Consider the following 14,520-nt stretch of genomic DNA (forward strand, 5'->3'; position numbering starts at 1 on the left):
ATTTCTGGTATATATGGTCCCCCTCACCCCCCTTTCCTGGTATGCATGGTCCCCTCAACCCCCCTTCCTGGTATGCATGGTCCCCTCACCAACTATTTCTGGTATACATGGTCCCCTCACCCCCCCCTTCCTGGTATGCATGGTCCCCTCACCCCCTATTTCTGGTATACATGGTCCCCTCACCCCCCCCCTTCCTGGTATGCATGGTCCCCTCACCCCTAATTCTGGTATGCATGATTCCTCTCACCCCTATTAAACTGCACACATACAAAAAAAAAAAATTATACTCACCTTTCTTCCCTGTGTCCAGCGCTGTCCCGTTCTGCCGGAGGCTAGGGGAGGAGTCTAGCGCCGGAGTACGCGCATGCCCATACCACGCTGTCTGGCGCCATATTGCTGAAGACACATTGCAAATGTGTCTTCAGTAAAATGGCGCTGGATCGCGCTATGCGCATGCGCGATTCCGGCCGCACTCTTGCCCCGTTCTCCGGCTGAAGAGAAGCGTCATGGCAACGCTCCTCCCGGTCAGGTAAGTATGGCACCGGAGATAGCGGTATGCAGTGTGTACGCGTACCGCCATCTCTGACGCCATACACACTCCTCACCGCTGGATGCCTCATTCTGTCTGGAGCCAGACTGCACAGGCGCGTGGCGCTTGCGCAGTCTATAAAGGCTACAGATAGTGACGCTTAGCCGGTTATAGTGTGTATATATATATACACTCACTGGCCACTTTATTAGGTACACCATGCTAGTAACGGGTTGGACCCCCTTTTGCCTTCAGAACTGCCTCAATTCTTCGTGGCAGAGATTCAACAAGGTGCTGGAAGCATTCCTCAGAGATTTTGGACCATATTGACATGATGGCATCACACAGTTGGCGCAGATTTGTCGGCTGCACATCCCTGATGCGAATCTCCCGTTCCACCACATCCCAAAGATGCTCTATTGGATTGAGATCTGGTGACTGAGGAGGCCATTTGAGTACAGTGAACTCATTGTCATGTTCAAGAAACCAATCTGAGATGATTCGAGCTTTATGACATGGCGCATTATCCTGCTGAAAGTAGCCATCAGATGCCTGTTCTTAGCTGAGAGGAGTGGTACCCAGTGTGGTCTTCTGCTGCTGTAGCCCATCTGCCTCAAAGTTCGACGCACTGTGCGTTCAGAGATGCTCTTCTGCCTACCTTGGTTGTAACAGGTGGCAATTTGAGTCACTGTTGCCTTTCTATCAGCTCGAACCAGTCTGCCCATTCTCCTCTGACCTCTGGCATCAACATGGCATTTCTGGCCACAGAACTGCCGCTCAGTGGATTTTTTTTCTTTTTCAGACCATTCTCTGTAAACCCTAGAGATGGTTGTGCGTGAAAATCCCAGTAGATCAGCAGTTTCTGAAATACTCAGACCAGCCCTTCTGGTACCAACAATCATGCCACGTTCAAAGGCACTCAAATCACCTTTCTTCCCCATACTGATGCTCGGTTTGAACTGCAGGAGATTGTCTTGACCATGTCTACATGCCTAAATGCACTGAGTTGCCGCCATGTGATTGGCTGATTAGAAATTAAGTCTTAACACACAGTTGGACAGGTGTACCTAATAAAGTGGCCAGTGAGTGTATATATCTATTCTTTCGTTTGTGTTTAAACAGTCATTGGGCTCCATTATACGTCCATTTTGCAAGCCGGCGAGAAAATCTTGGCATACGAATGACATACGGATGCTGACATGCACAATACGGAGCCACACCCTGATAATGGATGACATGCGGATGCTTAGATGTGAGAACATCGCTTCCTCGCATTCCAATCGGATGACATACGGATCACTGCTCATGAAACATTGATGCGATTCTAGGACGCTAAAAAATGAACCGAGTTTTTATAGGTTGTGTGTGACTCAGCCGGACTCTGGAAGGGGTTAAATAAGCGAGATTTCGGCATTTTCGCTCCTGGTATGGAGTCGATAGCACAATCATATGTCGCCATATAGTAGACGTCCGGTAACTGGTGATAATTCCCTCATGTGTGGGGTCTATTTGTCTCCAAGCAGAGAAATCACACGTTACATTCCACACATAACACTGTGTAGAAAAGGCGACGCAGGGTAATTGTGCCAGTAGTGAGGGGAAATAATGGCGGGAATGTCACTGACTGAGGAGAAGTCTCCATGTAGCGTCTGCACTCCGGAGATCATGTGACCCCTGACTCCTCCCCTCCTGTGACCTCATCACAGGTCCTGTGCGCACAGAGCAGCCATATATGTGGAGTGCGGCTCTGCGGGTGGAGGTAGGTGCTGGAGATTCCCCATTACTGGGTGCGGGGGACATTAACCCCTTCAGCACTGAGACTCTTTTGGGGTCTTTGTTGCCACTTTATAAGAATCATAACGTTTCTGCGCTGTTTCCTGTAAATAGATACATACGACCCAACTATGGGAGACAGGAATAATAATAATCTTTATTTTTATATAGCGCTAACATATTCCGCAGCGCTTTACAGTTTGCACACATTATCATAGCTGTCCCCGAAGGGGTTACAATCTAAATTTCGTATCAGTATGTCTTTGGAATTGAGGAAGGAAGTGAGAACAATCCGTTTCCTCATAGTACAGGGCCCCTTTCTTGCCCCCACACAGTGTAATGCCCCCATTATGCCCCTTATTCAGTATATATGATGCCCCCCACACAGTATAATGCCCCCATTATTCCCCTTATTCAGTATATATGATGCCCCCACACAGTATAATGCCCCCATTATGCCCCTTATTCAGTATATATGATGCCCCCCACACAGTATAATGCCCCCATTATGCCCCTTATTCAGTATATATGATGCCCCCCACACAGTATAATGCCCCCATTATTCCCCTTATTCAGTATATATGATGCCCCCACACAGTATAATGCCCCCATTATGCCCCTTATTCAGTATATATGATGCCCCCACACAGTATAATGCCCCCATTATGCCCCTTATTCAGTATATATGATGCCCCCACACAGTATAATGCCCCCATTATGCCCCTTATTCAGTATATATGATGCCCCCCGCACAGTGTAATGCCCCCATTATTCCCCTTATTCAGTATATATGATGCCCCCACACAGTGTAATGCCCCCATTATGCCCCTTATTCAGTATATATGATGCCCCCACACAGTGTAATGCCCCCATTATGCCCCTTATTCAGTATATATGATGCCCCCCACACAGTATAATGCCCCTTATTCAGTAAATATGATGCCCCCCACACAGTGTAATGCCCCCATTATGCCCCTTATTCACTATATATGATGCCCCCCACACAGTGTAATGCCCCCGTTATGCCCCTTATTCAGTATATATGATGCCCCCACACAGTGTAATGCCCCCATTATGCCCCTTATTCAGTATATATGATGCCCCCACACAGTGTAATGCCTCCATTATGCCCCTTATTAAGTACTAGCTGAAGAGCCCGGCGCTGCCCGGGCATAGTAACTAACTGTGGTTAGTTATAGAAAATTATAATTATCCTCCATCCCATAGTCCCATGCCCTTATACCCATCATACATATCCACGATCCCATAGGCCCGTGCCCATATACCCATCATACATATCCTCCATCCCATAGTCGAGTGCCCATATACCCATCACACATCCTCCATCCCATAGTCCCATGCCCATATACCCATCATACATATTCTCCATCCCATAGTCCCTTGCCCATATACCCATCACACATCCTCCATCCCATAGTCCCGTGCCCATATACATATCCGCCATCCCATAGTCCCGTGTCCATATACCCATCATACATATCCTCCATCCCATAGTCGAGTGCCCATATACCCATCACACATCCTCCATCCCATAGTCCCATGCCCATATACCCATCACACATCCTCCATCAAATAGTCCCGTGCCCATATACATATCCGCCATCCCATAGTCCCGTGTCCATATACCCATCATACATATCCTCCATCCCATAGACCAGTGCCCATATACCCATCACACATCCTCCATCCCATAGTCCCGTGCCCATATACATATCCGCCATCCCATAGTCCCGTGCCCATATACCCGTCATACATATCCTCCATCCCATAGTCCGGTGCCCATATACTCATCACACATCCTCCAATCCATAGTCAACCATTGCGACATCATAATGAGCGGCGGCGGGGATTGCAACCTTTGATGACATCAGCGTCGCCATGCTAACCATTGTGACATCATAATGAGGGGCGGGGCTTGGCGTGCACACACTGCTTCCCCAGTATGCAAATAGGGGCATTGTGACATCACAATGAGGGGCGGGGCTTGACGCGCACACACTTTTCCCCCAGTATGTAGATAGGGGCAAAATTGTTTGGCGAATTGGAACGCGCAGAGTTAAAATTTCGCCTCACAACATAGCTTAGGACGCTCTCGGGGTCCAGACGTGCGATTGTACCAAATTTTGTGGCTGTAGCTGCGACGGTGCGGATGCCTATCCCGGACATACACACATACACACACACATACATACATACACACACACTTACATACACACTTTGAGCTTTATATATTAGATATATGATGCCCCCACACAGTGTAATGCCCCCATTATGCCCCTTATGCAGTATATATGATGCCCCACACAGTGTAATACCCCATTATTCCCCTTATTCAGTATATATGATGCCTCCCACACAGTGTAATGCCCCCATTATGCCCCTTATTCAGTATATATGATGCCCCCACACAGTGTAATGCTCCCATTATGTCCCTTATTCAGTATATATGATGCCCCCAGACATTGTAATGCCCCCATTATGCCCCTTATTCAGTATATATGATGCCCCCACACAGTGTAATGCCCCCATTATGCCCCTTATTCAGTATATATGATGCCCCCCACACAGTGTAATGCCTCCATTATGCCCCTTATTCAGTATATATGATGCCCCCACACAGTATAATGCCCCCATTATGCCCCTTATTCAGTTTATATGATGCCCCCACACAGTGTAATGCCCCCATTATTCCCCTTATTCAGTATATATGATGCCCCCCACACAGTATAATGCTCCCATTATACCCCTTATTCAGTATATATGATGCCCCCCGCACAGTGTAATGCCCCCATTATGCCCCTTATTCAGTATATATGATGCCCCCACAGAGTGTAATGCCCCCATTATGCCCCTTATTCAGTATATATGATGCCCCCCACACAGTGTAATGCCTCCATTATGCCCCTTATTCAGTATATATGATGCCCCCACACAGTATAATGCCCCCATTATGCCCCTTATTCAGTATATATGATGCCCCACACAGTGTAATGCCACCATTATTCCCCTTATTCAGTATATATGATGCCCCCCACACAGTATAATGCCCCCATTATGCCCCTTATTCAGTATATATGATGCCCCCCGCACAGTGTAATGCCCCCATTATGCCCCTTATTCAGTATATATGATGCCCCCACACAGTGTAATGCCCCCATTATGCCCCTTATTCAGTATATATGATGCCCCCCACACAGTATAATGCCATTATGCCCCTTATTCAGTAAATATGATGCCCCCCACAAAGTGTAATGCCCCCATTATGCCCCTTATTCACTATATATGATGCCCCCCACACAGTGTGATGCCCCCATTATGCCCCTTATTCAGTATATATGATGCCCCCACACAGTGTAATGCCCCCATTATGCCCCTTATTCAGTATATATGATGCCCCCACACAGTGTAATGCCCCCATTATGCCCCTTATTCAGTATATATGATGCCCCCACACAGTGTAATGCCTCCATTATGCCCCTTATTAAGTACTAGCTGAAGAGCCCGGCGCTGCCCGGGCATAGTAACTAACTGTGGTTAGTTATAGAAAATTATAATTATCCTCCATCCCATAGTCCCATGCCCTTATACCCATCATACATATCCACGATCCCATAGGCCCGTGCCCATATACCCATCATACATATCCTCCATCCCATAGTCGAGTGCCCATATACCCATCACACATCCTCCATCCCATAGTCCCATGCCCATATACCCATCATACATATTCTCCATCCCATAGTCCCTTGCCCATATACCCATCACACATCCTCCATCCCATAGTCCCGTGCCCATATACATATCCGCCATCCCATAGTCCCGTGTCCATATACCCATCATACATATCCTCCATCCCATAGTCCAGTGCCCATATACCCATCACACATCCTCCATCCCATAGTCCCGTGCCCATATACATATCCTCCATCCCATAGTCCCGTGTCCATATACATATCCTCCATCTCATAGTCCCGTGCCCATATACCCGTCATACATATCCTCCATCCCATAGTCGAGTGCCCATATACCCATCACACATCCTCCATCCCATAGTCCCATGCCCATATACCCATCATACATATTCTCCATCCCATAGTCCCATGCCCATATACCCATCACACATCCTCCATCCCATAGTCCCGTTCCCATATACATATCCGCCATCCCATAGTCCCGTGTCCATATACCCATCATACATATCCTCCATCCCATAGTCCAGTGCCCATATACCCATCACACATCCTCCATCCCATAGTCCCGTGCCCATATACATATCCGCCATCCCATAGTCCCGTTCCCATATACCCATCATACATATCCTCCATCCCATAGTCCCGTGCCCATATACATATCCTCCATTCCATAGTCCCGTGCCCATATACATATCCTCCATCCCATAGTCCCGTGCCCATATACCCATCATACATATCCTCCATCCCATAGTCCGGTGCCCATATACTCATCACACATCCTCCAATCCATAGTCAACCATTGCGACATCATAATGAGCGGCGGCGGGGATTGCAACCTTTGATGACATCAGCGTCGCCATGCTAACCATTGTGACATCATAATGAGCGGCGGGGCTTGGCGTGCACACACTGCTTCCCCAGTATGCAAATAGGGGCATTGTGACATCACAATGAGGGGCGGGGCTTGACACGCACACACTTTTCCCCCAGTATGTAGATAGGGGCAAAATTGTTTGGCGAATTGGAACGCGCGGGGTTAAAATTTCGCCTCACAACATAGCTTAGGACGCTCTCGGGGTCCAGACGTGCGGCTGTACCAAATTTTGTGGCTGTAGCTGCGACGGTGCGGATGCCTATCCCGGACATACACACACACATACATACATACATACACACATACATACACACTTTGAGCTTTATATATTAGATATATGATGCCCCCCACACAGTATAATGCCCCCATTATGCCCCTTATTCAGTATATATGATGCCCCCACACAGTATAATGCCCCCATTCTGCCCCTTATTCAGTATTTATGATGCCCCCCGCACAGTGTAATGCCCCCATTATGCCCCTTATTCAGTATATATGATGGCCCCACACAGTGTAATGCCCCCCACACAGTATAATGCCCCCATTATGCCCCTTATTCAGTATATATGATGCCCCCCACACAGTGTAATGCCCCCATTCTGCCCCTTATTCAGTATATATGATGCCCCCACACAGTGTAATGCCCCATTTGCCCCTTATTCAGTATATATGATGCCCCCTCACAGTGTAATGCCCCATTTTGCCCCTTATTCAGTATATATGATGCCCCCCACACAGTGTAATGCCCCCATTATGCCCCTTATTCAGTATATATGATGCCCCCACACAGTGTAATGCCCCCATTATGCTCCTTATTCAGTATATATGATGCCTCCCCACACAGAGTAATGCCCCCATTATTCCCCTTATTCAGTATATATGATGCCCCCCCACACAGTGTAATGCCCCCATTATACCCCTTATTCAGTATATATGATGCCCCCACACAGTGTAATGCCCCCATTATGCCCCTTATTCAGTATATATGATGCCCCCCACAGAGTGTAATGCCCCATTTTGCCCCTTATGCAATATATATGATGCCCCCCACACAGTGTAATGCCCCCATTATGCCCCTTATTCAGTATATATGATGCCCCCACACATTATAATGCCCCCATTCTGCCCCTTATTCAGTATATATGATGGCCCCACACAGTGTAATGCCCCCATTACACCCCTTATTCAGTATATATGATGCCTCCCCACACAGTGTAATGCCCCCATTGTTCCCCTTATTCAGTATATATGATGCCCCCCCCACACAGTGTAATGCCCCCATTATGCCCCTTATTCAGTATATATGATGCCCCCAAACAGTGTAATGCCCCCATTATGCCCCTTATTCAGTATATATGATGCCCCCACACAGTGTAATGCCTCCATTATGCCCCTTATTAAGTACTAGCTGAAGAGCCCGGCGCTGCCCGGGCATAGTAACTAACTGTGGTTAGTTATAGAAAATTATAATTATCCTCCATCCCATAGTCCCATGCCCTTATACCCATCATACATATCCACGATCCCATAGGCCCGTGCCCATACACCCATCATACATATCCTCCATCCCATAGTCGAGTGCCCATATACCCATCACACATCCTCCATCCCATAGTCCCATGCCCATATACCCATCAAACATATTCTCCATCCCATAGTCCCTTGCCCATATACCCATCACACATCCTCCATCCCATAGTCCCGTGCCCATATACATATCCGCCATCCCATAGTCCCGTGTCCATATACCCATCATACATATCCTCCATCCCATAGTCGAGTGCCCATATACCCATCACACATCCTCCATCCCATAGTCCCATGCCCATATACCCATCACACATCCTCCATCAAATAGTCCCGTGCCCATATACATATCCGCCATCCCATAGTCCCGTGTCCATATACCCATCATACATATCCTCCATCCCATAGTCCAGTGCCCATATACCCATCACACATCCTCCATCCCATAGTCCCATGCCCATATACATATCCGCCATCCCATAGTCCCGTGCCCATATACCCGTCATACATATCCTCCATCCCATAGTCCGGTGCCCATATACTCATCACACATCCTCCAATCCATAGTCAACCATTGCGACATCATAATGAGCGGCGGCGGGGATTGCAACCTTTGATGACATCAGCGTCGCCATGCTAACCATTGTGACATCATAATGAGGGGCGGGGCTTGGCGTGCACACACTGCTTCCCCAGTATGCAAATAGGGGCATTGTGACATCACAATGAGGGGCGGGGCTTGACGCGCACACACTTTTCCCCCAGTATGTAGATAGGGGCAAAATTGTTTGGCGAATTGGAACGCGCAGGGTTAAAATTTCGCCTCACAACATAGCTTAGGACGCTCTCGGGGTCCAGACGTGCGATTGTACCAAATTTTGTGGCTGTAGCTGCGACGGTGCGGATGCCTATCCCGGACATACACACATACACACACACATACATACATACACACATACATACACACTTTGAGCTTTATATATTAGATATATGATGCCCCCACACAGTGTAATGCCCCCATTATGCCCCTTATGCAGTATATATGATGCCCCACACAGTGTAATGCCCCCATTATTCCCCTTATTCAGTATATATGATGCCTCCCACACAGTGTAATGCCCCCATTATGCCCCTTATTCAGTATATATGATGCCCCCACACAGTGTAATGCTCCCATTATGTCCCTTATTCAGTATATATGATGCCCCCAGACATTGTAATGCCCCCATTATGCCCCTTATTCAGTATATATGATGCCCCCACACAGTGTAATGCCCCCATTATGCCCCTTATTCAGTATATATGATGCCCCCCACACAGTGTAATGCCTCCATTATGCCCCTTATTCAGTATATATGATGCCCCCACACAGTATAATGCCCCCATTATGCACCTTATTCAGTTTATATGAAGCCCCCACACAGTGTAATGCCCCCATTATTCCCCTTATTCAGTATATATGATGCCCCCCACACAGTATAATGCTCCCATTATACCCCTTATTCAGTATATATGATGCCCCCCGCACAGTGTAATGCCCCCATTATGCCCCTTATTCAGTATATATGATGCCCCCACACAGTGTAATGCCCCCATTATGCCCCTTATTCAGTATATATGATGCCCACACAGAGTGTAATGCCCCCATTATGCCCCTTATTCAGTATATATGATGCCCCCCACACAGTGTAATGCCTCCATTATGCCCCTTATTCAGTATATATGATGCCCCCACACAGTATAATGCCCCCATTATGCCCCTTATTCAGTATATATGATGCCCCACACAGTGTAATGCCCCCATTATTCCCCTTATTCAGTATATATGATGCCCCCCACACAGTATAATGCCCCCATTATGCCCCTTATTCAGTATATATGATGCCCCCCGCACAGTGTAATGCCCCCATTATGCCCCTTATTCAGTATATATGATGCCCCCACACAGTGTAATGCCCCCATTATGCCCCTTATTCAGTATATATGATGCCCCCCACACAGTATAATGCCCCCATTATGCCCCTTATTCAGTAAATATGATGCCCCCCACAAAGTGTAATGCCCTCATTATGCCCCTTATTCAGTATATATGATGCCCCCCACACAGTGTAATGCCCCCATTATGCCCCTTATTCAGTATATATGATGCCCCCACACAGTGTAATGCCCCCATTATGCCCCTTATTCAGTATATATGATGCCCCCACACAGTGTAATGCCTCCATTATGCCCCTTATTAAGTACTAGCTGAAGAGCCCGGCGCTGCCCGGGCATAGTAACTAACTGTGGTTAGTTATAGAAAATTATAATTATCCTCCATCCCATAGTCCCATGCCCTTATACCCATCATACATATCCACGATCCCATAGGCCCGTGCCCATATACCCATCATACATATCCTCCATCCCATAGTCGAGTGCCCATATACCCATCACACATCCTCCATCCCATAGTCCCATGCCCATATACCCATCATACATATTCTCCATCCCATAGTCCCTTGCCCATATACCCATCACACATCCTCCATCCCATAGTCCCGTGCCCATATACATATCCGCCATCCCATAGTCCCGTGTCCATATACCCATCATACATATCCTCCATCCCATAGTCCAGTGCCCATATACCCATCACACATCCTCCATCCCATAGTCCCGTGCCCATATACATATCCTCCATCCCATAGTCCCGTGCCCATATACATATCCTCCATCCCATAGTCCCGTGCCCATATACCCGTCATACATAGCCTCCATCCCATAGTCGAGTGCCCATATACCCATCACACATCCTCCATCCCATAGTCCCATGCCCATATACCCATCATACATATTCTCCATCCCATAGTCCCATGCCCATATACCCATCACACATCCTCCATCCCCTAGTCCCGTGCCCATATACATATCCGCCATCCCATAGTCCCGTGTCCATATACCCATCATACATATCCTCCATCCCATAGTCCAGTGCCCATATACCCATCACACATCCTCCATCCCATAGTCCCGTGCCCATATACCCATCATACATATCCTCCATCCCATAGTCCCGTGCCCATATACATATCCTCCATCCCATAGTCCCGTGCCCATATACATAGAATCATAGAATCGTAGAGTTGGAAGGGACCTCCTGGGCCATCTGGTCCAACCCCCTGCTCAAAGCAGGATTCGCTAAATCATCCCAGTCAGATGTCTGTCCAGCCTCTGTTTGAAGACTTCCATTGAAGGAGAACTCACCACTTCTCGTGGCAGCCTGTTCCACTCATTGATCACTCTAACTGTCAAAAAGTTTTTTCTAATATCTAATCTGTGTCTCCTCCCATTCAGTTTCATCCCATTGCTTCTAGTCTTTCCTTGTGCAAATGAGAATAAAGTTGATCCTTCTACAATGTGACAGCCCTTTAGATATTTGTAGACAGCTATTAAGTCTCCTCTCAGTCTTCTCTTTTGCAAACTAAACATTCCCAAATCCTGCAACCTTTCCTCATAAGACAGGGTTTGCAGACCGGTCACCATTCTGGTCGCTCTTTTCTGAACTTGCTCCAGTTTGTTGATGTCTTTTTTAAAATGTGGTGCCCAAAACTGGACACAATATTCCAGATGAGGTCTGACCAAAGAGGAGTAGAGGGAAATAATGACTTCACGTGATCTAGACTGTATGCTTCTGTTAATACATCCTAGAATTGCATTTGCCTTTTTTGCTGCTGCATCACACTGTTGACTCATATTCAGTCTGTGATCTATTAGTATACCTAAGTCTTTCTCACATGTGCTGTCACTTAGCCCTATTCCTCCCATTCTATATATGTTTTTTCCATTTTTATTGCCCAGATGTAGTACTTTGCATTTCTCCCTGTTAAAAACCATTCTGTTAGTTGCTGCCCACTTCTCCAGTTTATTTAAATCTTTTTGAATCCTCTCTCTCTCTTCTCTAGTATTAGCTATCCCTCCTAGCTTTGTGTCATCAGCAAATTTAATCAGTTTACCCTCAATTCCTTCATCTAAATCGTTGATAAAGATGTTGAACAATACAGGGCCCAGGACAGAGCCCTGTGGTACCCCACTTGAGACATTCTTCCAACTGGATGTGCAGCCATTTACGACCACTCTTTGGGTCCGATCACTAAGCCAGTTATGAATCCACCTAACAGTTGCCTTGTCCATTCCATACTTAATCATTTTTTCAATAAGGATTGTATGAGAGACTTTGTCAAATGCTTTGCTGAAGTCAAGATATACTATATCTACAGCATTTCCTTGATCCACCCAATCAGTGATACCGTCATAGAAGGAAATTAAGTTAGTCTGACATGACTTATTAGTTACAAACCCATGCTGACTCTGTTTAATCACTTCATTCTTATCCAGGTATTGACATACATGTTGTTTAATAATTTGTTCAAAGATCTTTCCTGGTATAGAAGTCAGACTCACCGGCCTATAGTTACCTGGGTCCACCTTCTTCCCCTTTTTGAAGATAGGAACAACATTTGCTCTTCTCCAGTCTTCTGGCACTTCTCCTGTTCTCCAAGAATTTTCAAAGATTATAGAGAGGGGTTCAAAAATTTCTTCTGCTATCTCCTTCAGTACTCTGGGGTGTAATTCATCTGGACCTGGAGACTTGAATTCATTTAGGCTAGCTAAGTGTTTCCTCACTATCTTTCTGTTTATAGATATCCTGGATTCTTCTATTCCCTTAATAGGACAGTGAATAACAGTTGATGTTACATTTCCTTTCTGAGAGAAAACAGATGCAAAATAGGAATTTAAAAGTTCAGCCTTCTCAACATCCTGTCTTACCATTTCATCATTTTCATCCTGTAAAAATCCTATAGCATCTTTGACTTTTCTTTTACTTTTGACATATCCCCAAAATCCTTTATTATTGCTTTTGACATCTCTTGCAAGCCTCAATTCATTTTCAGCTTTAGATAATCTGATTTGTGCCCTGCAGGTTCTGCAGACAGCATTATATTCTTCTTTAGATATGCCTCCCTCTTTCCATTTTATAAACATTTTTTTCTTCCTTTTTAGCATGTGCTTAAGTTCTGTGTTCATCCATCCTGGTTTCCTTAACTGCTTCCTATTCTTCCCTCTTTTCGGAATTTTTAACAACTGTGCTTTGAGAATTTCATTTTTCAAGATTTCCCATCCTTCCTGGACATTTTTGTCTTTAAGGATATCCAGCCATTGGATCCCTCCAATTCTCTTTCTGAATCCCTTAAAATCTGCCTTTCTGAAATCTAACCTTGACGTCTGAGTCTTCACAGGTCTTCCGCCTCTAGTTATCCAAAATTCTAAAATAGCATGGTCGCTACCTCCTAGGGTCCCAGCCACTTTTACCTCCTCAACCATTTCCTCCCTGTTTATAAGGATTAGATCCAAGGTAGCAGTTCCCCTTGTTTTCTCCCTTACCTTTTGGAAGATAAAGTTGTCAGCAAGAGAGGATAAGAATTTCCTTGACCTGTTAGTTTTGCCTGAGAGAGATTCTCCATCCCATAGTCCCGTGCCCATATACCCATCATACATATCCTCCATCCCATAGTCCGGTGCCCATATACTCATCACACATCCTCCAATCCATAGTCAACCATTGCGACATCATAATGAGCGGCGGCGGGGATTGCAACCTTTGATGACATCAGCGTCGCCATGCTAACCATTGTGACATCATAATGAGCGGCGGGGCTTGGCGTGCACACACTGCTTCCCCAGTATGCAAATAGGGGCATTGTGACATCACAATGAGGGGCGGGGCTTGACACGCACACACTTTTCTCCCAGTATGTAGATGGGGACAAAATTGTTTGGCGAATTGGAACGCGCGGGGTTAAAATTTCGCCTCACAACATAGCTTAGGACGCTCTCGGGGTCCAGACGTGCGACTGTACCAAATTTTGTGGCTGTAGCTGCGACGGTGCGGATGCCTATCCCGGACATACACACACACATACATACATACACACATACATACACACTTTGAGCTTTATATATTAGATATATGATGCCCCCCACACAGTATAATGCCCCCATTATGCCCCTTATTCAGTATATATGATGCCCCCACACAGTATAATGCCCCCATTCTGCCCCTT

General features: G+C 46.3%; 1 protein-coding gene across 1 annotated transcript in view; it reads left to right on the forward strand.

The window, feature by feature from the left end:
- Positions 1 to 2,184: 2,184 nt before the first annotated feature.
- LOC141047029 (uncharacterized) overlaps positions 2,185 to 14,520 on the forward strand; it is a 110,942-nt gene continuing 98,606 nt past the window's right edge. The window contains exon 1 of the mRNA XM_073541940.1: positions 2,185 to 2,288. The gene's annotated coding sequence lies outside the window, so the exon portion shown is untranslated. The remainder of the gene's footprint in view (positions 2,289 to 14,520) is intronic.

The sequence above is a fragment of the Dendrobates tinctorius genome, unplaced genomic scaffold, assembly GCF_039654945.1.
Source record: "Dendrobates tinctorius isolate UK_male_01 unplaced genomic scaffold, ASM3965494v1 ptg000126l, whole genome shotgun sequence".
NCBI lineage: Eukaryota > Metazoa > Chordata > Amphibia > Anura > Dendrobatidae > Dendrobates > Dendrobates tinctorius.